The sequence below is a fragment of the Chlorocebus sabaeus genome, chromosome 12, assembly GCF_047675955.1.
Source record: "Chlorocebus sabaeus isolate Y175 chromosome 12, mChlSab1.0.hap1, whole genome shotgun sequence".
NCBI lineage: Eukaryota > Metazoa > Chordata > Mammalia > Primates > Cercopithecidae > Chlorocebus > Chlorocebus sabaeus.
In genome coordinates this window covers 37092804-37117014 of record NC_132915.1, presented here as the reverse complement: position 1 = coordinate 37117014, position 24211 = coordinate 37092804, and the positions used below count along the sequence as shown (strand labels likewise).

The 24211-nt window shown below is 36.8% G+C and overlaps 1 long non-coding RNA gene across 1 annotated transcript in view; it reads right to left on the bottom strand.

Annotated features, from left to right (window-relative positions):
* Nucleotides 1-24211, bottom strand: part of LOC140713045 (uncharacterized) — a 290028-nt gene that overhangs the window by 247753 nt on the left and 18064 nt on the right. Inside the window, exon 2 of the long non-coding RNA XR_012094927.1 lies at nucleotides 19322-19389. This is a non-coding gene — a long non-coding RNA (uncharacterized lncRNA). The remainder of the gene's footprint in view (nucleotides 1-19321; nucleotides 19390-24211) is intronic.

Below are 24211 nucleotides of genomic sequence, written 5' to 3'. Positions count from 1 at the left end.
AAGGGTGGTCATTTGTTTTGTGTGGAAGTGTACAGTATGGTGATTAGGCATTGCAAAGACATCTTCCCAAGTTCTCACTTACTGATGTTTCTGAGATAATATTTCCATGTTTGGCTGCTTGAATTCATAACATATTTATTCTGTCAATTCTGAGTGGTCATCTCCCTAAGCCTGGTCTGTCACCCAGTAAGACACCTAACTTGAAGGTGTTCACTGTCAGGTCTGAGAACCCTTAGGATCTGGCAAAATTCTTCTTTCTAAAAGTGACACATAGTCAAAATGCTAAATAGTCAATAAAAAGTATCTTATTAGTTTTAGGAAATATAATTTTTGGATCTCAAGGAATCATACATAAATTTAAAAGAGAATATATTGACTATGACTCACTAAGATGATTTTTGACCTAGTAACAGGTTGCTACCTACAGTTTGAAATACATTTACTTCCTTCAGTCAATGAAAAGACTGCTTTCTGAGCAATTTGGGCAGGAAAAGTCTCTCTTTGAGTCAGATGCTGGCTTTTCCTGCAGATGTTTGCTTGCTTCTCTGTCCTCAAGTGCAAACTCCATTCACACTGCTTCATAGGCTCTGGAGAATAGGAGAGACAGTCATGAAGTCAAGGCTTCTAGGACCTTCAGAATTGGCTCTAGCCACTTAATCTCACAAGATGTGAGCCTAGGCCATGTTACTAGCAATATTTTTCTGAACAGCTAGAGAAACTAAGGGATTCAACAGAAGATGAGGATCTTGCAGGGGCTTGGCAAAGCTATCAAGCAGCCAAGACTCCAAGAAGAGCTCATCGAAGGCATTGAGCTAGCTAAGAAACAGAATGGGCTCCATCTTGTCCAGGAGGTGGATCAGCCACTGCAGCCAAAGCAGAAAATTGCTGTCCACATCTCACTGGCCAGCTTAAACGTGTGCTCACCAAGTATGACCAGAGAGAATTTGATGGCATTAACAAAGTTCCTTATAGTCAAAAAGTTCCCCAGATGTTCTTATTTTACTGGGGTTATGATGTTCACAATCTGGACATTGGCCGGGACAATTCAAATAATCTCAGAGAAGTTGTCATTATCATCTCAAAAAGTTCCACATTTATGAGGAAATAACTATTGAATAGAATCATGATTTGCAGGTGCACAGTCAACTTCTTCAATAATACAATATTGTTGAAAGGATTTTCTTTGGCATTTAGAAATAGGGGTGAGAATTTTCTCTACTTGATGTCCTCTTTCACCATGGTCCGCCTTACTAGAAGTCTCAGCTTTGTCCCATGTTGAGTCTCTATCTTGAAAGTTCTAGATTTCAGTTTCATTTGCCGTTTTTGCAATCATGAGCATTTTGGAGGGAAAAGATCACGCTTTTATTCTCCACAGGGCTTCCTCAGGGACTTACTTATCAGTAATAAGAACTCTATACCTTTGAGATTCTCATCTCCCTGACCCTGGTTCTGTCTCCCACTAGGATACCTGTCTCATGGTGTTCATAGCCAGTCATGGCTAGAATCTTAGGATCTGGAAAATCCTCCTGTAGATCATTATAGTAAACTTCCTGGGAATGCTTTTTGGTAAAATTTTTAAAAGATAGCCCTTTTCTCTCTAAAATACTAATAGAACTATTCTTTATGATTAAACCACAACTAGGTTCATAGCCTGAGGACAAGGTTTGCTCACATCTCCCTATAGTCTTTCTTTCTTTTTGTTTTCCCCCAGTTTAATTCCCAGTAGATTACACTAACTTCTAGGGTGTCTTACTGTGTTCTCCTTGGACTGTTAACACTATGCCACACAGCTGTCCCCATTTGCACAATGTTTTAGCAATAATTAACTAGAAATAAATCTCACAAACCTGGCAAAAATTGCCTCAATCTTTTATATATGATATATATAATTATATATGTAATATATATTTATATATTATATGTAATTGTATATATGTTACATATGTATTTACAGATTATAAAATTATATATTATATAATTGTCATAATTATTGTAATAATTAACAATCATAATCACATATATAATCATTATATATCATATATGATATATAATATATATTAAATATATATCATATATAATAAATATATTATATATAAATAATATATATCATATACAATAAATATATGATATATAATATATATTATATAATATATAATCATATATGACTATGTATGATTGTTATTAAATATTACATGTCATATATTATATATATTTAAATAGATATTTTAATTTTTATCTTCCATATAAAAAGAAATAGAAATGGGTGATTTTGAAAAACTTTAAAATGATCACCATTAGAGTTTCCAAACAAGAAATGTGTTCTAATCTTCATGTTCTTTTAATTATATCACATGGATCCCAAATTGATCTTTTTTATCTTCTTTAATGGACCGTTCTCTACCTCATCTCTTCACTATTCTATGACCTGTTCTTTTTGCTCAGAATGCCCTCTATTTTTTTCCTTCTCTATACTATATATTCTGCAGTAGTTTTCTGGCTACTTTTTAAATTTCTCACTAGATTATAAGCTCTCAGTTACTAACTAGAAATCTGACAGATGGTTGGTTCTCACAAATATGTTCTGTATAAATTAATGAAATAATTAATAAATAAATAAAGTTATTAAAATATTACAAAGTATTTCTAAGCTTTGGCCTTCAATCTATTTTTCAGTATCATTGTGGAATTTATGAAAGTACAGTGAATGACTATTTTTCAATCTAAGGATTTATATCTTTCTTCAGTTCTGGAAAACTCTCAGTCTATTTTCTCTTGTAATAATTTCTCTCCCATGTTTTCATTACCTTCTCATCTAACACACCAATTATAAATATGTCAGGACTTCTCAGTCTATCCTCTGTAATTTCATCTTTGTTTTTCTATATATTTATCTTGTTTTACTACATTCTGGATGATTTCCTGTATACACAGCATAAGATATGCTATGCTATACAACAAATAAGCTAATAAAGCAAAATAAAGATTTATTATCTCACTGATATCACAGTTTGATGATGTTGGGTGGCTTTTTGAACAGGTGTCCTCCAACCTATAATCAGAAATATAACCTCCTTTGATCATGTGATGCTACAATCATCAATATGTGCTCTTCATGATCTCTAAAAAAGGAGAAAAGCGTGGAGAATCATCCAGTATGTTTTGTGGCCAGGCTTAACAGTGATATATATTAATTAACTCACATTCTAAACATATGGCCCCAATTTCACTGCAAACAGATTCAGGAAACACTGTTTTCTTATGTGCTTAGAAAAAGAAAATGCAATTGGTAAGTATCTAGTCAGATTCTACCACATTTATTTAGTTCTCTCATTTAACATACTGATTCTCTTTTACTGTATATAGTTCACTATTTAATATATCTACTAATGCCATTTACTTAATTTTTATCTTCAACAATTTTGGTATATACATATATGTCTTTTCTGATGTCACAATGTGTTCTTATTTTAGAATGTTATTTCTTTGTTTTTATCTTTGGAGATTCTAAACAAACTTGTTTTAAACACTTTTGCCATTTGCTCAATTATTTCTATTTCCTTAGGCATAACTTATCCTATTTATTGGGTCTACCAACTGGCTCTCATTATTATGGATTTGTTTATGTGCTTTGTATTTTGTATGAAAGCTGATCATGCACTGGAATGTTTTCCCATTTTTTATCCAAATTAATCTAAAGTCCATTACTATCACAGAAATTTATTTCCTTTGACATATTGATTTAAATTTAATATGGAAATACAAAAGATTAAAAACAATATATTCTTAAAGAAGAACAACTGCAAAGACTGTACAAAAAAGTTCAATGTTTAGATTAATTTTAGGAAGAACTGACTTATTTAAAACTAAGTCTTCTAATCTGTTGCTATTGAGTCTTCTAATATCCAATTTGCCTTAATGAAGTTTTTATAGCTTTCTGCAGTTGTTACGCTTATCCTAGATATTTGGCATTATCATGCTATAGTAAAAGGTGTCTTTTAAAATTTGTATTATCTGTTCATTTCTAGAATATGGAAATTCAATGAACTTTTCTGTATTAACCTTGAATCCAAAAACTTTAATAAACTCATCTTTTAAATCCAATAATTCTTTTGAAGTTTTCATGTACACCAGAGGTCCTCAACTTTTTTGGCACCAGAGACTGGTTTCATGGAAGACAATTATTCCACAAATAGGGATGGTTGCGGGGATGGTTTTGGGATGGAACTGTTCCACCTCAGATCAGCAAGCATTAGGTTCTCATAAAGAATGCACAACCTAGGTACCTCACATGCACAGTTCATAATAGGGTTTGCGCTCCTATGAGAATCTAATGCCACCACTGATCTGACAGGAGGTGGAGTTCAGGCAGTAATGTGAGCAATGAGGAGTGGCTGTAAATACAGAGGAAGCTTTATTTGCTCACCATGCACCTCCTGTGATGGGGCCCAATTCCTAACAAGCCAAGGATGGGTACCAGTCTGTACACCATTAAATTATTTATAAATAATGACAGCTGTATTTTTTTTTTATTTCTAGTCCTTATACCTTTTTTCTTCTCCTTGTTGTCTTACTGCCTTCCCTGTAATGTCCACTACATTGTTCAATAGTATCAGTGGCAAAATACATCCCTATCTGTTTTCTGGTCCCAGAGAAAGAGGTTTGTGCATTTCACCATTAAGTAAAATGATTAGTCTAAGCCTTTTGTCACTGTGCTTTATCAAGTTCTATCTTTTATATTTGTAGTTTGCTAATTGTCAAAGAAAATATGAATGGGTATCTTCCTCAGATGATCAACGAAGAATGAAATATTAGTATATAGTACTAAGTGTAGTAAGAGTAGTTGACATTTATTGGTGTTTATTTTGGGTAAGGTATTACTCCAAGCATCTCACTTACATTAAATCACTTACTGGTCATAACAACCATTGAGGTAGATTCTATTAAGATAATGTCTTTCAGATAAAAAACAACAACAACAAAAACTGAAGCTCATAGAAGTTAAGTAACTTGTCCAAGATCATAAAAATTTTAAGTTGAGAAAATGGGATTTGAACCCCAGGATGTCTGTGTTTAGACAACTTCAATGCAGTAGTGTCACTTCCATAAACCTCCTAAATAGCAATAATATGAGAAATAAATTATACCAAGCTCTAGACACAGAGCTAGGTGCAAACTAGGTGCTCCATAAATGCCAGATTCTTCAGATCATCTACTTTTCCCTGAGTCATCAAAAAACTCATGTATTCCAAATTTTAAAGTTTAATTTGAGCTGATTCCCCTAACATCTGTCACCTCTTAGGCTCTAAAAAAAGAAGATACAAAAATGAGTTTATTCCATCCAATTAAGCAAGTAATCTGAGTTTCTAAAAATTTCGGACTCAGGGAGATGGAGATCCTGACGACATATTTTCCTTCCTTTATTCTCCCTTTCAACTTGAAAGTGGCATGGAGTTACAAGACAGAACATATGACATTCCAGCTGCCTTACTGTAAGACTACCTCATCTTTGAAATTCATGTTCCAGCCAAATGCAGCGTGATAACAAGAATGATAGTTAATGGTAGTATATTAAACAAGCTCCCAATATTTCATTAAAACTGGTCAGAAAGTCATACTAATTTCCCCTTATGAAGGCATTCTCAAGAACTTCCCTTGCTCTTTCTTACATACACATACAGTTTCAAGTACTGTTTCTCTAGTTTTCTTTCTAAAGCTCTTGCAACTATTTGCCTGCTTACGATCTACATTTGCACACAATGTTTTGCAAATATTTATTTCCCCATTTACCTCCCTCACAGAAGTATGTTTACCTTGATGGAAGGCACTGTGTCATGTTTATCTGTGTAACCCCACCACATAGCACAGAGCAGGACACAAGTAATGGCTAAATGAATGTTAGCTGAATGAATGAATGAATCAATGAATTTGACCAAAAGTGACTCCTTAGAGAGCTCCAATTTGGTCAGTCATCAATTCTATTGACATTCTTTACTTCTGTTGCTGAGAGCACTGTGGCCATGAAAATATATCTGTTTGTCCTTCTGCCTCAGAAATATTACCCCTTTTCTTCATATTATTGTGCTGAAATTTCTTCTTTCAAGCATGTTATCAACTTATTTTCCTTTACCTTACTTTCTGATTTGCTTTTAGCAAATGAATGCAAGCAAGAAGCTGGTTCAAAAGAGTTCAAACTCTGAATGTATTGCTCACAGGGCTGCTAGAAATCACAGGCTGTGTCTCAGGGCAGTCCTCTGCAAATAAGCATCTAACTACTACAGAAGTCCATGCATATGCCATTTTAAGGTTTTAAATCAGAACAACAAGGAATAGACTTTTTTTTTTTTTATCTATTCAGTTCCCCCCAAAAAGGTCTGAGGTTGAATTGAAGCTTGTTGATGATTTTGGCTCAACATCTGCAGTCCTGCCTTTGGGGCCTGTTTAAATAGATAGAGGGCATTCGGAAAGCAATCCTACCTGCTGTACTTTCAACCTAACAATATATTTTTGTGATTAAATGCTTTGTGCATGCAGCCATGGAGTGAGAGGCTATGTGTGTGTGTGTGTGTGTGTTTAGTTGAAATATGGATGTTTTATTTCATTCTGCTTGAACGTAAAAGCAGCTCTCTGAATCGCCTTGGGGTGCTTTTCAAATTCCCTGTGATAGCAACCAGTTGGAATTATGCACACTCATTTTCTAAATTCTGCAAAGAAAATTGTTGAATTCTCTGTGACATTTACCATAACTCTGTAAATTTATGCTGTCCCCCCACCCTTCTCCCACCTCTATCCCCTTTTCAAAAGCATACTTCTCCTCTTGGCTCCATCTCCTTGAGTGTTAAATGCTTTTTGAAATCATTCATTTTTATTGTCAGCCATCTTGTTCTGTTTTATTTGCCACAGAATTATTCCATAGTCTAGGCTGATTCTTGGCTGTAAAAAGAGAATACTATTATTTGAGCTGGGATTCTGTCTCATATGTGTTAAGTTTAGTTCAACAATATCAAAATCCTACCCAGATGGATAAAATTCACTCTGAAGTCTTAAAGTAAAAGAAATCCAGTGCATGGAATCCAAAAGTCTGGTTTCCTCATGATTACCCACTTAAATACTCTCCTTGGCTCTCTATTACCTTAACAGGGTTTCTCATACAGCAAAGTGCCTTAAAATCCCTCAGAGAGATTGTGAAAACTGTGGATTGCGCATGTGCTACTCTCAGAGATTCTGTTTCAATAAGTCTGGATTAGGGCCCCAGAATCTGCATTTCTAAGTGTGCTCCTGGTGAATTAGATGTAGGAAGCACAGGGAACACATTTTGAAAAGCACGGACTACTGGGTGAAATTCAAACTCTTTAACATTGCACAACACCTTTTATCAGCTATCCCTTCTCTATCACTCTCCTCTCATTGCCTGACATGGCCCTAAATGTCCACTGTCGGTCTTTGCTGATCTTGCCACTCCTCAAGACATTCTGATGCCCTTATCACTTCTTCACCTTTGAATTTGCCAGAATGCCCTTTCATTCTAACCCAGGGGATACCTACTCATTCTTAAAGATGTATTTTCTATGTCACCTTCTTGGTAGAGCCCAGGCTAAGTGAGTTACTTTCGATTTTGTGAATGAATGAATACATGAATGAATCAATGACCACCTATCAAATACCTGGTAAATGCTAAACATTTAAATATATGCAATCTCATTTATCTCTCCCAATCCTACAAAGACTATTCATTCTTCTCATTTCACTGATGAAGACACTGAATGGAGATGATAAGTGACCTTTTCAAAGCTTTAGAACTGTTAGGTACTAGAACAGAGAATTAAACCCAGCTTCGAAAACTCCACGCCCAAGACTCTTTTTCCTCCCCTTCATGGCCTTTCATTACACTTGTTCTCCGAGTTTCCTTATCATTTTACTAATGAATAATTGTGACTGTAATCACACTTGTTTCTTTACAGGGTTCTCCTAGACACTAGATAGTATCTTCTTCAAGGTCATATGTCAAGCTCTCTACCCAGTAGCTAACAGTAGACATGCATTATGTTAGTCTATTGACCGAATGAATGATGCACTGAACAAACACAAGCCTGTATTTCTGAGCACTTACTGTGGTAAATTTTTGACACTTTGGGGCTACTCAATATGCATTCTCCTTTATAACAGCACCTTGATTTGTACTGGGATAATACCTTTACATACATACCTTCATTGTATGTAATTTTGTAGGGTGAAAAATTCTAAACAAATCTCTTACATGCAAGAACCAGGAAAAGTTTTGAGCAAGTGACTCAAGCACATTCATTTCAGCAATGGCGTCAGTGGTGCCCTTCCAGACAATTAAGGTAATAAGACAACAGCAGGGGTTTCTACCTTCTGTTTTGTTGAGTTTTGCTGGTTCCCATCTGTCCTCAATCCCATCCTCCAGCATCCCAGATACCCTGTGAACCCTCCATTCTGAGGTAATAAATTCCCTTTTACTAGACAAAGACTATTTCTGTTGCTTGCAATCAAGAATCATAATTGATATGACTATCATTCAGAAAAGCCATTTTAGCTTTCCTTACTGCACAGTATGATTTTTGCAAGCAACCAAAACCTATGGAATTGAACTAAATAAGTAAAAATTGCGTGTTACTCTCAGGACTTGAGCTGTAATAAGCAACCTTTAACATTAAAATGATTTTAAGGGCTTGTTTTGAGTTGATTATTCATGCTGACCCTTCTTGTAACAGAGGAAGCAGAGTCTTTACTCACATTTTATGACACAGGCCATTTATGATGTCCAGAGGCAATGTAAATTTGTGATTCATATGTATAAATGGCAACAGTGGCCCCTAAGTTTGACATCATTTACCCAAAGGGAACAATACGATTTTATGAGTTTTTGCCAATATTTGCTTACTTGCAGATGTGATTAGACAAGGGCAAGTGTTTTCTTAGTACAGAGACTGTATTGAGAAAACAATGTATTGGACTACATGGCATAATCATAATAATAATAACAAAAGCTTATGCAGATTAAAATACTTTGAAAGAGAGTATTTAAATCTTTGGATGAAAACCTGAGACTTGAAAGGTGTTTTGCTGGTGCATGAATTAAGAAAATAAACTCTTTTCAATAAACCAAATGGCTAATAAAAGCTCTCAAAGCAGAGGACATTCACTCATTCATTCTCTCAACCAATATTTATTGACCACTTGCTGTGTGCTAGGTGCTGGGAATGAAAAGATGAACAAAACATAGTTCTACAGAGGAGATAATGTCTTATCGGAGTCTAGATAGATGAACAGGATTGTTTCAGCTCACATAGTTTGGTACATGGGAATTATTTTATTTTTTAGTCGATCATCCATCAAAAGTACATAGCTTCTTCCCTGAGCCCATTACTATTTTAAGGTTTTTGACTCAAGTGTCACATCAAAGGATCCTAAATCATGGTTCCTGCCCTAGAGAAACTTATGGTCCATTTAGAAAGAGAATGCTGAAACTTTATAGAACAAAAGAGAATGGTCTAAGACAATCCATATCTCAGTAACAGATTGAGTAGCATAGGCTGCAAGTGGTGTAAGAGTTCACAGAAGTGAAGTTAGTATGTACTATTATGGTTGGGGAAGGCATCATGAAGGACATGGGATGTAACATAGAACTGAAAGAAAAAAAAAGTCTCAGACTGGAAAGAAACTTAGTGATATCTCAGGCACCTCCACATCCATGAACTGCATCCTGTCTCTCAATTTTACAGATTAAGAATCTGAAACTCAAGAGGGTTAAGTGATTTGTACAAATGTAAACAGCCAATGAGTTACAGAGGCAAGATTGAGCTCTCAATCTTAAAAGATTTTGATAGGAATATAAGAAAAAGAAGTTGTTGAGATTGTGTCGAGGAGTAGTGGGAGGTAAGAATTAAAAGGTGACACATCCCAGATGACTATGGAGGTCTTTGAGAGCAGGTACAATGACTAAGACTTAAGGTTTTAGGAAGAGAGATACAACTGGAAAATTCTCAGCATATAGCAGTCTTACCAATTTGGGGAGGGGAATTGTTTTGGAAAGATAAGCAGAAAGAGGAGATTAATTTTAAGACAAATTGAACTAAAGTCATGGCAATAGATCAGCAAGTAAGTATTTAGCTCTTTTCCTCATATATTATATTTTAACATCAACACTTAACAACATCTAGGAGACCTGATAATATTTGCATATCACTTAATGTTTTATTTCAATCCAACCTTTTTATTCCCCACTCTGAGACAGAGTCCTCCTCTGTTGCCCAGACTGGAATACAGTGGCACGATCTTAGCTCACTGCAACCTCCACCTCCTGGGTTCAAGCAATTCACCTGCCTCAGCCCTCTGAGTAGCTGGGATTACAGGTGCCTTCTACCACACCTGGCTAATGTTTGTATTTTTAGTAGAGATGGGATTTCACCATGTTGGCCAGGCTGGTCTCGAACTCCTGGCCTCAGGTGATCTGCCCGCCTTGCCCTCCCTAAGTGCTGGGATTACAGACGTGAGCCACTGCGCCTGCCCTCAATCTAACTTTTTAATGTTCAAAAACTTCTCTTTTAGAAATCTAACCACAGTAAGTATATAACCATCATTAAATAAGAGAAGAATATGGTAGGATTGAGGCAGAAGTGAGGAAGAGTTACAAGAATAAATGCCTTGAAAAACTAAGTCTTGGTGTGAGTGCTAGTAAAATTCAGTGAGCTTAGAAGAAGGGACAAGTAATACATCTTTAATTACAAAAAATTGCATTATATTCAATAAACATATATGTACATATTTAATTGAATTAAGATGCCATTTATTGGAAGACATACGATCATTTAATGTATCATTAAAGAAAGGAAAATTACTACTAGTAAAAATATGATGCAATATTATGATGCTATTGATTCAGATATACACCAATTTTAGAAATATTGAAATATAAAAAAGTGAAAATGTTAGAATCAATGAAATACCATGAGTGCTTAGTGTTAATTAAATCACAACCAATCAGTTTGTGTGTTTCTCTTAGCAACCCCTATAAACTATGTTAGAAAAACAGGCTTCCGTGAGGGAACAAGACATGGTTTACCTGTGACAGACATAAGAATAAATCCCAGGCATGTTCGTTAATAGACCAGTGACTTTGGAGCAAGTTACTAAATTTTTCTGCATTTCGCTTCTACGTAAATAAAACAGGAGTTTATTACTGCTACTTCACGATCTATTATGAGGATGAAAATGACATATGTAAAATACCTATCATAACATCACCTTATAAATAGTGCTCAAAATTGTCACTTAATGGATTATTTTTACATTCTATAATGCTCACAAACTATTAAAAAATTCTAAGAAAACAAGTTAATTTTTAAAATTAGATATTTGACACAAGATAGCCCATAGTAAGGCCTTTACAAGTATATCCCACTTTTAGAACATTAGAATGCTAAAATTTGGAGTAAAAAAAACATAAATAAGGATAATCATGCACATCATCAAAAGATTTTTTGATTTGTAGCAAGTGTAATTTTAGGATTATTTTAAGTAGCATCCCTTCTCTCCATCAAAGTTTATTTAAAATATTATAAGTCCCACTAATGTTTGATTTAAACAAAAGTTTTAAAAGCATATCTCTTTAAATAAAAAGAGGCAAATCTTAAATTTAATGGGCATAGAGTTGCAAAACAGGAGCAGGATCATAGAAAGGAAAAGAGAAAGTTTTTGATGGAAACAGACCAAAGTTTGAAAGTGGATTCTCACGCTTACTACCCCATCATCATAGACAAGTTAACCACTCCCAACCTCAGTAAACTCATCTGTAAAGTGAAAATAATAATAGTCCCTATGGCAGATGGTTGTTGCATGGATTCAAATTTGAGAGAAATAAAACATGTGAAATATAGACACGGTGCTGGATACATATTACAGGTTCAATAAAAGATTAAATAACAGTTCATTCTTTGTTTATTTTGTCCTCTGAATCCCAGAAGAGATTGAACCTAAAGGTATATCTGCTCATAATTAGTGTATTTTTTTTTTTAAAGATGTTGCTGTTAGTGATTTTTCAGATGTCAGGTGCACAATAGTTTAATAATACTCTTCCATTTTTGGCTCTTTGTGGTTCTCAGTCCTTATTTGATTATTTCTTTTGCTTTTTGGGGGCAAGATGACTCCCTGTTTAAATTGCTTGGGGGTTGGGGGGGGGCCAAGCCAAAAGAGGCAATGCCCTGATGATATCTATTGTATCAGGCTGTAAGTACTGCTTTTCTATACCAGAGAAAGAGACCAAAAACAAGGAGCATAGATTTATCTGTGGTAGGTACACTTTACATCAGCTTCTGATAGGATTCTCAGTTCCATCAACATACCTAGCTAGGCTGCAGCATTAACAGAATTGGATTTCTAGTAAAGAAGTCAAAAGACCAAAATTTTCACAATCTTATGGAGAATTGGTCATAATGGCTTGTTGAATAAATAGTCATTTGGATGCACAAATGGGTGACAGAAAAATGGACGGTGTGACAGACTCTCTCTTTTGACCAAACTTGAGTCAGGCTCCTCTGAATCCCCTGCTCTACAGGCCTGACCTTGGCCTTCCCTCTCTGTTGAATCCAGTTTGAGCAAGAACCTTGCTAAGCCAGTTTAGTAAGAATCTCCAACCTTTGGTACCTGTTCTCATTCTCCACCCTCAGTATCCTATCACCTTGGGTTGCCTTCAGCAAGAATTCTGTTGAGTCAGTCTAGCAATAATCTCCCTCATCTCTGACGTTTCCTCTTACCAATTGTCTATCCATTGACCCCATCCTGCTGCTTGGCTACAAATCCAGCACACCAGGGAGACTATTATTATAGCTATCAGGAAGATAATACCAAGAGTTTGGAGTATGCTCCTTACCCAGGGTCCCCATAAACCAAACCATGTAAAATTAAATATATTAAAGAATGAGCTAGATGAAGAGTCTACTTGCTTGACTAAGTGGTCTTTTCATGAATCCACTACAACTGAATTTTTATAATCTACATTTGATGCATTTCTCTATAGGCCACAAGTGTCAGCAGCTGCACAGGTACTTTCCTGTTTGGTCAATTATAATATTTAGCATAACTTTCACAAGAGAATTTAAAGTCTGTTGTGTAAGGATAGCCCTTAAAGTAGAATTTGCTGTAGAGCCTATTATGAGGCAGACATTTCTCATCATTGCCTGTTTTACTCTAAACTACTGAAAAAAGACCTAACAAATGATGTCCTTCTAGAAGAGTGAAGGCCTCCTGGCAATGTTCTCTTTAATCCATGATATGGGATAAGAGAAGTTTTGACTGACTATGGGGCAACATATGTACCACTAAAATTTATTACTTATATTGGGCCTTCATCTTTTATCTATTAAAGTATAAGGTTATTCAAGTATAAGGCTGGCTGTAAAATCCTTCACAAATAAAAGTATACCTTATAAATTGCTCACAGAGGCATAAACAAAGAAAAAAATATTCAAAGATAAGAGTCTCATGATAGTAGATGTTTTGATCTGTGATCTTGGGAAAAGCTGTTCACATCAAGGATGCTATCTTCTTCTCTTAAGAAACTTTCCTGGTTAGTTTTCCTTAAGTTCCAGGAATGTGGAGGGACCTTTCTCAGTTGTGAGATTATGAACCCAAGGTTCGAGTCTCCAAAGTTTTGCTGTAGTGTGGATGGCAAGGACAGTCTTTCTCTGATGTTCTCAGAAGACCCAATCTTTGAGTTTTAGATTGTGAAGGGATTGTCCTCAGTGAAACATAAAAAGATTTCTTTTTTTTTTTGAGATGGAGTCTCACTCTGTCAAGTGGAGTGGCACGATCTTGGCTCACTGCAAGCTCCGCCTCCCAGGTTCACACCATTCTCCTGCCTCAGCCTCCTGAGTAGCTGGGACTCCAGGCGCCCGCCACCACACCCGGCTAATTTTTTGTATTTTTAGTAGAGATGGGGTTTCACCATGTTAGCCAGGATGGTCTCGATCTCCTGACCTCGTGATCTGCCCGCCTCGGCCTCCCAAAGTGCTGGGATTACAGGTGTGAGCCACTGCGACTGGCCAAAAAGATTTCTTTAGCCTGGTGAATATATACTGTAGCATAATACTCTACTGTTATAACATCAGCCCTCTTGCATGGGAAAGCTTTTATACAACCAGAAAACAAACCTGACAAAAACAAGAAATGGGGAAAGGATTCCCTGTTTAATAAATGGTACTGGGAAAATTGGCTAGCCATAAGTAGAAAGCTGAAACTGGATCCTTTCCTTACTCCTTATATGAAAATTAATTCAAGATGGATTAGAGACTTAAATGTTAGACCTAAAACCATAAAAACCCTAGAAGAAAACCTAGGTAAAACCATTCAGGACACAGGAATGGGCAAGGACATGTCTAAAACACCAAAAGCAATGGCAACAAAAGCCAAAATTGACAAATGGGATCTAATTAAACTAAAGAGCTTCTGCACAGCAAAAGAAACTACCATCAGAGTGAATAGGCAACCTACAGAATGGGAGAAAAATTTTGCAATCTACTCATCTGACAAAGGGCTAATATCCAGAACCTACAAAGAACTCAATCAAATTTACAAGAAAAAAACAAACAACCCCATCAAAAAGTGGGCAAAGGATATGAACAGCCACTTCTCAAAAGAAGACATTCATACAGCCAACAGACACACGAAAAAATGCTCATCATCACTTGCCATCAGAGAAATGCAAATCAAAACCACAATGAGATACCATCTCACACCAGTTAGAATGGCAATCATTGAAAAATCAGGAAAAAACAGGTGCTGGAGAGGATGTGGAGAAATAGGAACACTTTTACACTGTTGGTGGGACTGTAAACTAGTTCAACCATTGTGGAAGACAGTGTGGCGATTCCTGAAGGATCTAGAACTAGAAATACCATTTGACCCAGACATCCCATTACTAGGTATATACCCAAAGGATTATAAATCATGCTGCTATAAGGACACATGCACACGTACGTTTATTGTGGCACTATTCACAATAGCAAAGACTTGGAACCAACCCAAATGTCCATCCATGACAGACTGGATTAAGGAAATGTGGCACATATACACCATGGAATACTATGCAGCCATAAAAAAGGATGAGTTCATGTCCTTTGTAGGGACATGGATGCAGCTGGAAACCATCATTCTCAGCAAACTATCGCAAGAACAGAAAACCAAACACCACATGTTCTCACTCATAGGTGGGAACTGAACAATGAGATCACTTCGACACAGGAAGGGGAACATCACACACCAGGGCCTATTGTTGGTGGGGGGAGGGGGGAGGGATAGCATTAGGAGATACACCTAATGTAAATGATGAGTTAATGGGTGCAGCACACCAACATGGCACATGTATACATATGTAACAAACCTGCATGTTGTGCACATGTACCCTAGAACTTAAAGTATAATAATTAAAAAAAAAAAAGAAGAAAATGAAAATTGAATGAAATCCCTTTATAAACGTTTAAATGGCCCATCAGGTAGCAAAATGAACCTGAAGCTTTGATTGTCTTTCTAGGAACATGGAACCAAATATTGGTTTTAAACTATTTCCACAATTTATAAGTCACCACATCAATATATTCAACTTAGATTATTTTATCTTTCCTATGACGAGTCATGGAATGCAGAACCTTTGGTAACAAAAGCTTTAAGGACTCAGGAAGGACAAGGTAGCCGCCCTGGTTCTTCATGAGTCCATGCTTAACATTGGACTTATGTCCTCTTGAATACCAGTTTTTTCTCCAAGGTAGGTGCATAACACTAATAACTAATGGGTTATCATAGGTAATTTGAATCAGACCATGGAATACATTCAAATTGTTCATTTAAACAATTTTAGTGTTGGCTGATTTAGCATAATAATCTAGAGCTTGATTTTGAAAGGTTTGTTAAATACCAAAGGTTTAAAACATTGTATATTACAGAATAGAATCTTAGGTTACCATAAGTCATTCATTTAGCCAAAATGATAAGTTGAAAATTTTTAAAAGGAAAAAAACATTATTTTGATAGAGAGGAGACTTAGCTTTCCAAACAAGACCCAATGAAGATAGCATGAGGACAGCAGACTCTGTCTCCTTTCTTTCTTTTCTTCCTCTTTTGCTTTTGTAGTTTACTTAAAAGGTAAACAAAAATCTTTAATTATATTTTAATATTACATAAAAATCCTTTTTAAAAGAGAAAAACAAATTTTATGTTTCCATTAGTGTATTTTAACATTAAAGCTAGTTTTAACATTTTATAAATCTATTCAGTTTTAATTAGTTTGACCATAAGGTAAGATTTTTATAAACCTTTTATTGCCCTTTACAATTTTTTTCTCAGAACAAAACTATGTTCTAAGAAAACGCTCTTGTGCTTTTATTCCAATGTCCAATTTATGTGGGAAAAAAGCTGAACAATGCCATTTTAACTTTTGCCAATATGTTCTCACACAGAATCTCTTACGGTTAATTTTTGTAAACCTCTCACAACTTGTTCAAATCTTTAGCTTTAGTTAATTTAAAACAATCCGTTAATCCTCTAATGTAGGCAAAATTTACTTTCCCTTACCTTCTTATAATCTTATAATCAAAACGCATTTTATTCTCCTTACATACCTTGTATGTAAACTTATTTTTTCAGTAGTCTCAATTACATATGACAATATTAACTTTTAGCAACCTTTCCTTTTGGTAAAAACCTTGGTAAGTAAGTGATTTTAATTGTGTACTAGGTGTGGAGTCTAGCCTAGGACATACCAGGCAGAAGTACAGACAAGGACTGACTCTCCAGCATAGCTAGCAGGTATGGCTAACTCCACCTGTCCCCAGGCCTTACCTAGAATCTAATGTCTCCAACGTAGGTAAATGGAACAATTTTCAAAAGCCTAAGAAGCAGTTTATGACCTTAAAGCATTTAGTAAACTTAATATCTGACCCGCATAATTTAGACCAAATGTCTTTATTTTGCCAATAATTTTTAAAACTATCTTGGTTTCCCAAAGATTACTTAAGTCACATGAACTGAAAGGCATTACACTCTTTATCTTGCTTTCAAAATATTTGATGTAAGTGCTTATTTTTGTTTAAGCCAATTAATTAGAGCTCTTTTATATCAACATCACAATACATACATAATTATATAGACAAGACAGAAGAAGATTACTACAGTAGTTGTGAGATTTTTCATTTGTCAGTTTTTAAGTTTCTTAATTGGTTATTTGCTTTATGGTAGAGTCCTTGGAAGAACAGGGCCAAGAAAGGGGTTTCTGGTGCCTCCTGTTTTTACCAAGGAGTCCAGGCTGTTAGAGCTTGAATATCTGCTTTTAATTAAGCTGACTCTTAACCATAGCACTCTTTAACGAAGTCCTTTTAAAATTTCTTATTACCTGATTTTAGCCAGGCCAAATGGCCGATACTTCTGGCTTTTAAACTTTACCAAAGGTAACCTCCCAGGTGCTCACGGAAAGGAAAATTTAAGAGAGTCCATGGAAGAGAAGAGACTAAAGAATGTCACGTTGATATAAAACCAGAAAGGACTTACTTCCGAAGCAGGGAATCAAATCCAGACCACCATTGTGAAAGGGCAAAACTTAGCTACTGACCCACAGGACATGGCAACCTCCAGTGTACATCTCAGAAGAAGTCTAGAGTAGCTAATTTTGAGCTTGTAAAGGCTTTTAACTACTCAAGATAATTTTTAGCACTAACTATGACATAAACCCTAAAATTCCTGTTCCCCAGAAGGCGGAGACCAAAAGTACTACCACACAAGGTCAAACTCCCAAGGACATAAAACAAGATGGAGACCCTACCCAGTTTTTTTTTGTTTCAGGGACCTGCAGGAAAATTTGTTATTGACCAGCTTGCAGGGCTGCCTTGAGCAGGGAGCTTATGGGGTCCTAAGCCCATGTTTTACCTTAAGGTACCCCTTGACACAGAAAAACTAATTCATAGCACAAATACATCAGTTTAAGACTAGCCTCAGAATTCTTTTTTACATTAATCAAAACTTTACAGAAGAGATAAACAATGATTTTTACCATTCAACCATTTGCACAGAGAGACAGAAGCCAGAAATCTGACTGGTAAGAAATTCTTACCATTTTGCAGGCATGCCAGGTTTCTGGGTTCTCTTTCCCTGAGCAGCCCGCGTGACTCAGCTTGCCACACCATCGCGCTGGGGGCCAATCCGCATCATAAATGAAAATTATCTTTTTTTTCGTTCTGGTCAGAGTAAAATACATGTGATAAAACATAGACATTGGCCACTCTGCTTAGCACCCAATATCAAATGGGCAAGGCTTAAATTTGCCCTCAGATGGGCCCCGTCATCTTTATTCCAACCTCCAACTAGAAGTTTCCACATGTGGTCTCTGGGCAAGATGGTTGCCCTGGGTAATAGAAAAGATGAGAAAGGGAAAGGAGAGAGAAAGCATTGCCTATGGCCAAGTGGGGAAGGCGAAATGACCAGGGAGGCCACAGAAAGACCCACCCATTGCAGCGACACTGAAAAGTTCAAGTGGCTGCTTCTCGCTAGCAAAGGGATCTTTTCCAGCAGTCTCATCAGCTCTCATTTCCCTTTTAGGCAGGAAAAAGCTCCCCATGTCCCGTGATCCTATACATGCCTAATCCTGTCACCCATAGCCGTTAGCAAAGGATGCAAGGCAGATTATTCCAGAGAGCATAAGCAGTTGACATCCTGTAGTGCCAAACCTGTTCTTAGCTCAAAGGAACTTTACAGAGAACCCTCATTTTTAAATGTACTTCAGTGCATTGTTGTTCATTCAGAACATTCTATCTTTAGTAAGATTTTATAAGATTCTATAAGACTTCGCTATCTCCCAGGTCTATAAGCCAGAAGAAACTCAGTTTCACAGAAATTAAGGATCCCATTTTTTACCTAAAATATTGGCCTTACTCTCAGGTTCTCTTGATTAACTTAGCCAGTGATTTTTTTCCTACTTAATAGGGCAAGAAAAATGAAACAAAAGAGTAGAACACAAAAATCCCCGTGCATTTTATAACCCCTGCCATAGTGCTGCTTACTACCAGTTCCTTTCTGGCCCAGTCAGATGTAAGAGGCCTCTAACTGGATCCAAGCCAGCTAATTCCTGGATCAAATCCCTTCCTGGACCCAGTGCAGTTTCTGTTGTGACTCCAAACCCAGTTTGGGTCAGAAATTTGCTCAAAGAAACTCGGAGAGCTCAAAACACGAATCCATGGAGCTCCAAAACCGGAGGGGGAGCTTACCCATGAGTCCCAGCTGCTCTGAGAGATCAAAGGACACAAGTGAGTGCTGCAGGTACCTTGCAAGTTCACTCAGCACTCCTGGGGAGGCTAGAAGCTTCACTTCGGATCCCGCTTCTGACACCATCTGGTAAAAGAAAAACTTCAGCTGAATTAAATTTAAAGGAGTTTAATTGAGTAATGAACGATTCGTGATTCGGGCAGCCCCCAGAATCAGAGCAGATTCACAGCGACTCCAGGGGTGCCTCGTGGTCAGAACACATTTATAGACAAAAAGGAGGTAAAGTGACATACAGGAATCAGAAGCGAGGTAGAGAAACAGCGAAATTGGTTACAGCTCGTCATTTGCCTTATTTGAATGTACTTTGAGTGGTTGAAGTATGGCTGCTGGGATTGGCCAACACTCAGCTATTGTTACAGGTGCATACTATTGAGTTAGGTTTTCAATTTTATCTGACTATTAAGCTAGGTTACAGTTCATCCACAAGGCCTCAAATATAGAAGCATAGAGTCCTTCTCGGGCCATAGTTAGTTTGCTTTAACAACTTACACCACTGATTTGTCAGGGGCTCTCAGGTCTTTGGCCACAGACTAAAGGCTGCACTATTGGCTTCTCTACTTTTGAGGTTTTGAGGTTTGGGGACTCGGACTGGCTTCTTTGCTCCTCAGCTTGCAGACGGCCTATTGTGAGACTTCACCTTGTGATCGCGTGAGTCAATACTCCTTAATAAACTCCCCTTCATATATATATCTATCCTGTTAGTCCTGTCCCTCTGGAGAACCCTAATACAATACCCAAAAATACATGAAATTTATCTTCTAAATAACATTCACAGAAAGAACTGAGAGTGAGCTGATAGTTAAAAAAAAAAAAAAAAAAAATGCAAAATTTAGGAAAGTTTAAACATTTAGTAGCTACTTGGCAAAATAGACATATAATAAGAATAGGTACTGAAAAACCAATGTTGATATCTTATCGTAATATTTGACTTGTTCTTCATAAATATTTAGCTTGTTTAGTCACATTTAATAACCATAAAATGTAATTACACAGTAGTTACTAATGTCATTTTGAGTTTATTTCAAACCACCCAGATTTACTCTTCTCTACATAGATCCTAAATCACAACAGAGTTCTTAGAATAATCAATATTTAATTACGTTATAATTACTCATAGTAACTGCCTTTTAAATGTAAATTAAATGCCACTGTGTGACATTTTAAGAGGTTATCACTTTTCTTATTAGGTCACTATATAATAGATTTATTGCCATAATTTATTCTTATTTCTGGTGAGAGTATTTGTATTCTCAGAAGATGTATAAATTTGTAGAACATTAGGAAAAACAAGACACTAACAACTGTGTTGTATCATCTTCTAAACCCATAATTTAGAAGACAGATAATTTTTTTTAAACTTAGCAATTCTGATCTTGCTCACAGGGATAGGTGACTGGTTGCTTGCTGCTCAAACTTCCCACAGGCTCAAAGGAATCCCCCCTCCACCCCATTTACAACAAACACCCTGGGATGCTGCAACCAACAGAATAGTCCAAGTGTGAATAGACTACACTGATCCAGTTCAGATGCTGCTCTCCATTTGCAGCTTCCACCCCTTTCAGAGCTATAGAAACTTTTTCAGGCCTCAGGGTGCCATTGGGGAGATAGTTGCTTCAGTGAACTAGATGGTACTCTGCTGATTAGAAAGCATTTATCAAGAGTGTAGAGGTGCAAGACTGACAAGTAAGAGGTAGCTTCAGCTAGTAGATTGGAAATGCCTTCTAATTAGATTGTGAATTTCTGTGAGGGATGGTGATATAGTTTGGATGTTTGTCCCCTCCAAGTCTCATGTTGAAATGTGATCCTCAGTGTTGGAGGTGGGGCCCACTGGGAGGTGTTTGGGTCATAGGGGTAGATCCCTCATGAATGGTTTGGTGACCTCCCTGCAGTAATGAGTGAGTTCTGGCTCTATTACATTATAGGAGATCTGGTTGTTAAAAAGAACCTGGGACCTCCATCCCACCTCTTCTCTCTCTTGCTCGCTGCCTCGCCATGTGACATGCTGGCTCCCCCTTCGCTTTCCACTATGATTGAAAACTTCCAGATGCTGGCACCATGCCTCTTGTACAGCCTACTGAACTGTGAGCTAAATAAACCTCTTTTTAAAATAAATTATCCAATCTCAGGTACTCCTTTATGGCAGGGCAAACAGGACTAATACAGATGGTAATTTGTCTCATATCTCTGGTATCCCCCATGGTGCCGAGATCTGCAGCTGGCCTGCTATAAGCACCCATCTATCGCTTAATTTGCTACACAATGGGAAATGCAATACTTTTTTGCAAGAAGGTCCCTTACATCCAACACCAAACCACTTCAACATCAGATTTAAGCCATACTTAAGGAAGCAAAACTCACAGATACATTGAAAATCAAGAGATCCCAGGGAAATGCTATAGCTTTCAGTAGTGAGAACCATCATCCCCAATTCATTAGAAGGTGAATTTTCCAGTAAGGACAGCAACTGATTATAGGTTCAGGAGAGACTCCATTTGTGAGATGCCCTCTGGTGACATAAATGTGCAATGGTATATGACTACTGACACTTTGCTCCAGTGTTACAGACACAAGAAGGAGAGCTGGGTACTGTAGTAACCAGGAAAATGCACACTACATCTATAGGGAACAACTGTTACTAACGCCAGCCAACTGTTTGCATGCCATCTTCTAATTTTGCAAAAAATTATGGAAATCCAGATTTTTATGAAAAATCTGATCATATGGCAACAATTTGAATTTTTAAAAACATTGTATGAGCTAACACTGTACAAGCAATGCAAAACGCAACTCTGGATACTATCTGGCTTAGCAACCTCTGTTCTGTCTTGTCTGACACATTCCCTTTACTGCATTTCAAGAGCTTCTCAACAGATCTCCAAGCCCCTTACTGCTCCACATCCATTATTTCTTTCTACCACTTCTGGGTCTAATCACATCATCAATTGGTTTAAATTCCTTCAGTATTTCCCTGCTGTTCAAAATAAAGTAAAATCATTTCGTGAACCCCATTAGTTTCCATCTACAGCCTTAACTCTTACAATCCCAAGGACCCTGACTTCCAAACGATTCACAGCTATTCTGTCAGTGAAATATCCCCAGCTTTTGTTTTCTTCACCTGGCAAAATTCTACTCAGTTTCTTGCTCCCACCATCAATGACTTCTCCTCCATGAAGATTTCCCTACTTCTTCCCATGGTTTATCCTTTTTCTGTGTTCTATAGCTTCTTTATCATTTACTACATCAAATTGTAAATGTGTATTGCATTTATATGTCTCTCCCTATGACACTGAATTCTTTGAGATTAAACAATTTTCATCATCTTTGTATTCTCAGTGTCCAACAGAGTATTATTTATTACTACTTTATGAATAAACAGAGAAATCTAACATTGACACCTTGATATTTCATTGGCAAAGCACAAATCTTGTAAAATATGAATTGTATTTTGGGGTTATGCATTAGAGATGTATGTGTTCATAGGGAAATATTTTACCCATGTTCTCAGCATGGATATGCTGTTCACATGCCAATCTCATCAATAAGTCACTGTGTGTGTGTGTGTGTGTGTGTGTGTGTGTCTGCACTCTTCTGAAAATCAAGGTCAATCTTCCCTTCTGTATTAACTTTTGGCAAAAGTACTTTGCCATATTTTGAAAGGAATTATGTAGTGGGTGGTTATTTGTGTTACACAACTACAACATGAGTTGAGTATAGCCACGTGTCACTTGAGTTCCATTCTGTCCTAGGTCCATCACCAAGAGTCTAAGACTAACCCCGGCATTCTAGCTTCCATTTCTAGAGCCAATGATAGTCCGATAGATGATAGCACATTTTGCACTAGCAAGGAGGGTTTGAACAATTCTTATTCAGAGTTTTCAAACTGTGCTCTTCACAGCCTTTGAATTCTGTGAAGTTTTACAGAGGGATGAGTGGGCAGGGTTTTGGGTATCCCCATCTCCTGTATCAAGTGGAGAAGAACCATGTTTGTTTATTTCACATGTTGAATTTCCCATGAAAGTTTGAATTTTAAGAAAGAGTTAGCTGTTTTTAAAATGTTTGAAAACCAAGAGTCTAGGTTCCACTTAAAATGCCCAAGTGCCTACAAGTGAATAATAGTAATAGCCAACACTAATAGATAGTTACTACGTGCTAGGCTCTGTTTTAAGAACTTTACATTCATTACATTCTCATAACAACCCCATGACATAGGTACAACTATTATTCTCACTTTTCTGATGTGAAAATTGGGGCATAAAGAGGTTAGAAAACTTATTTAAATGTACACACAGTTAGTAATGGGCAAAACTGAGATTCAAAGTTGGGCATACTAGTTCCAGAATTCATGCTTTAAACCACTCTACTGCACTACCTAGAGAGCATTGAAGGTAACCCCCTGCCAGCTTCAGAATAGGTTTAGCTTCTAGAAATCTCTCCAGTAATGTTGCATTACTCTTACTCTCCTTGATGGATAAGACTTTCAACTAAAAATAAAAACCATATCTTCCCAGAAATTTTAAAAATGCATCATGAGCCATTTCCCTCAGATCAAATATCTTGGAATTAACAAGTTTGTTCAGAACTTGAATTTATCCCCACATCATTTAGACTTAAAGGTTTACCCTAAGATGGGGATAGCATGGCACCTCTGCTATACAACAAACTGGCTCTGGCCCTTTAAAGGAACCCGAATACTCAAGTGCCACACACTAATCAATGAATAGTGACAAGCTGGAGATACCCTAAGTCACTCATGGCAAGCCCCCTAGATCTTCCTTGCTTGTATCTCACCTGCTGCCTCTCAAACCCTATCTCTACTCTACTGCGAACTCTTGGCTCTAAAATCTCGATTACATTTTGCAACAGGACCTGTGGTTTGGTATTGCTTATT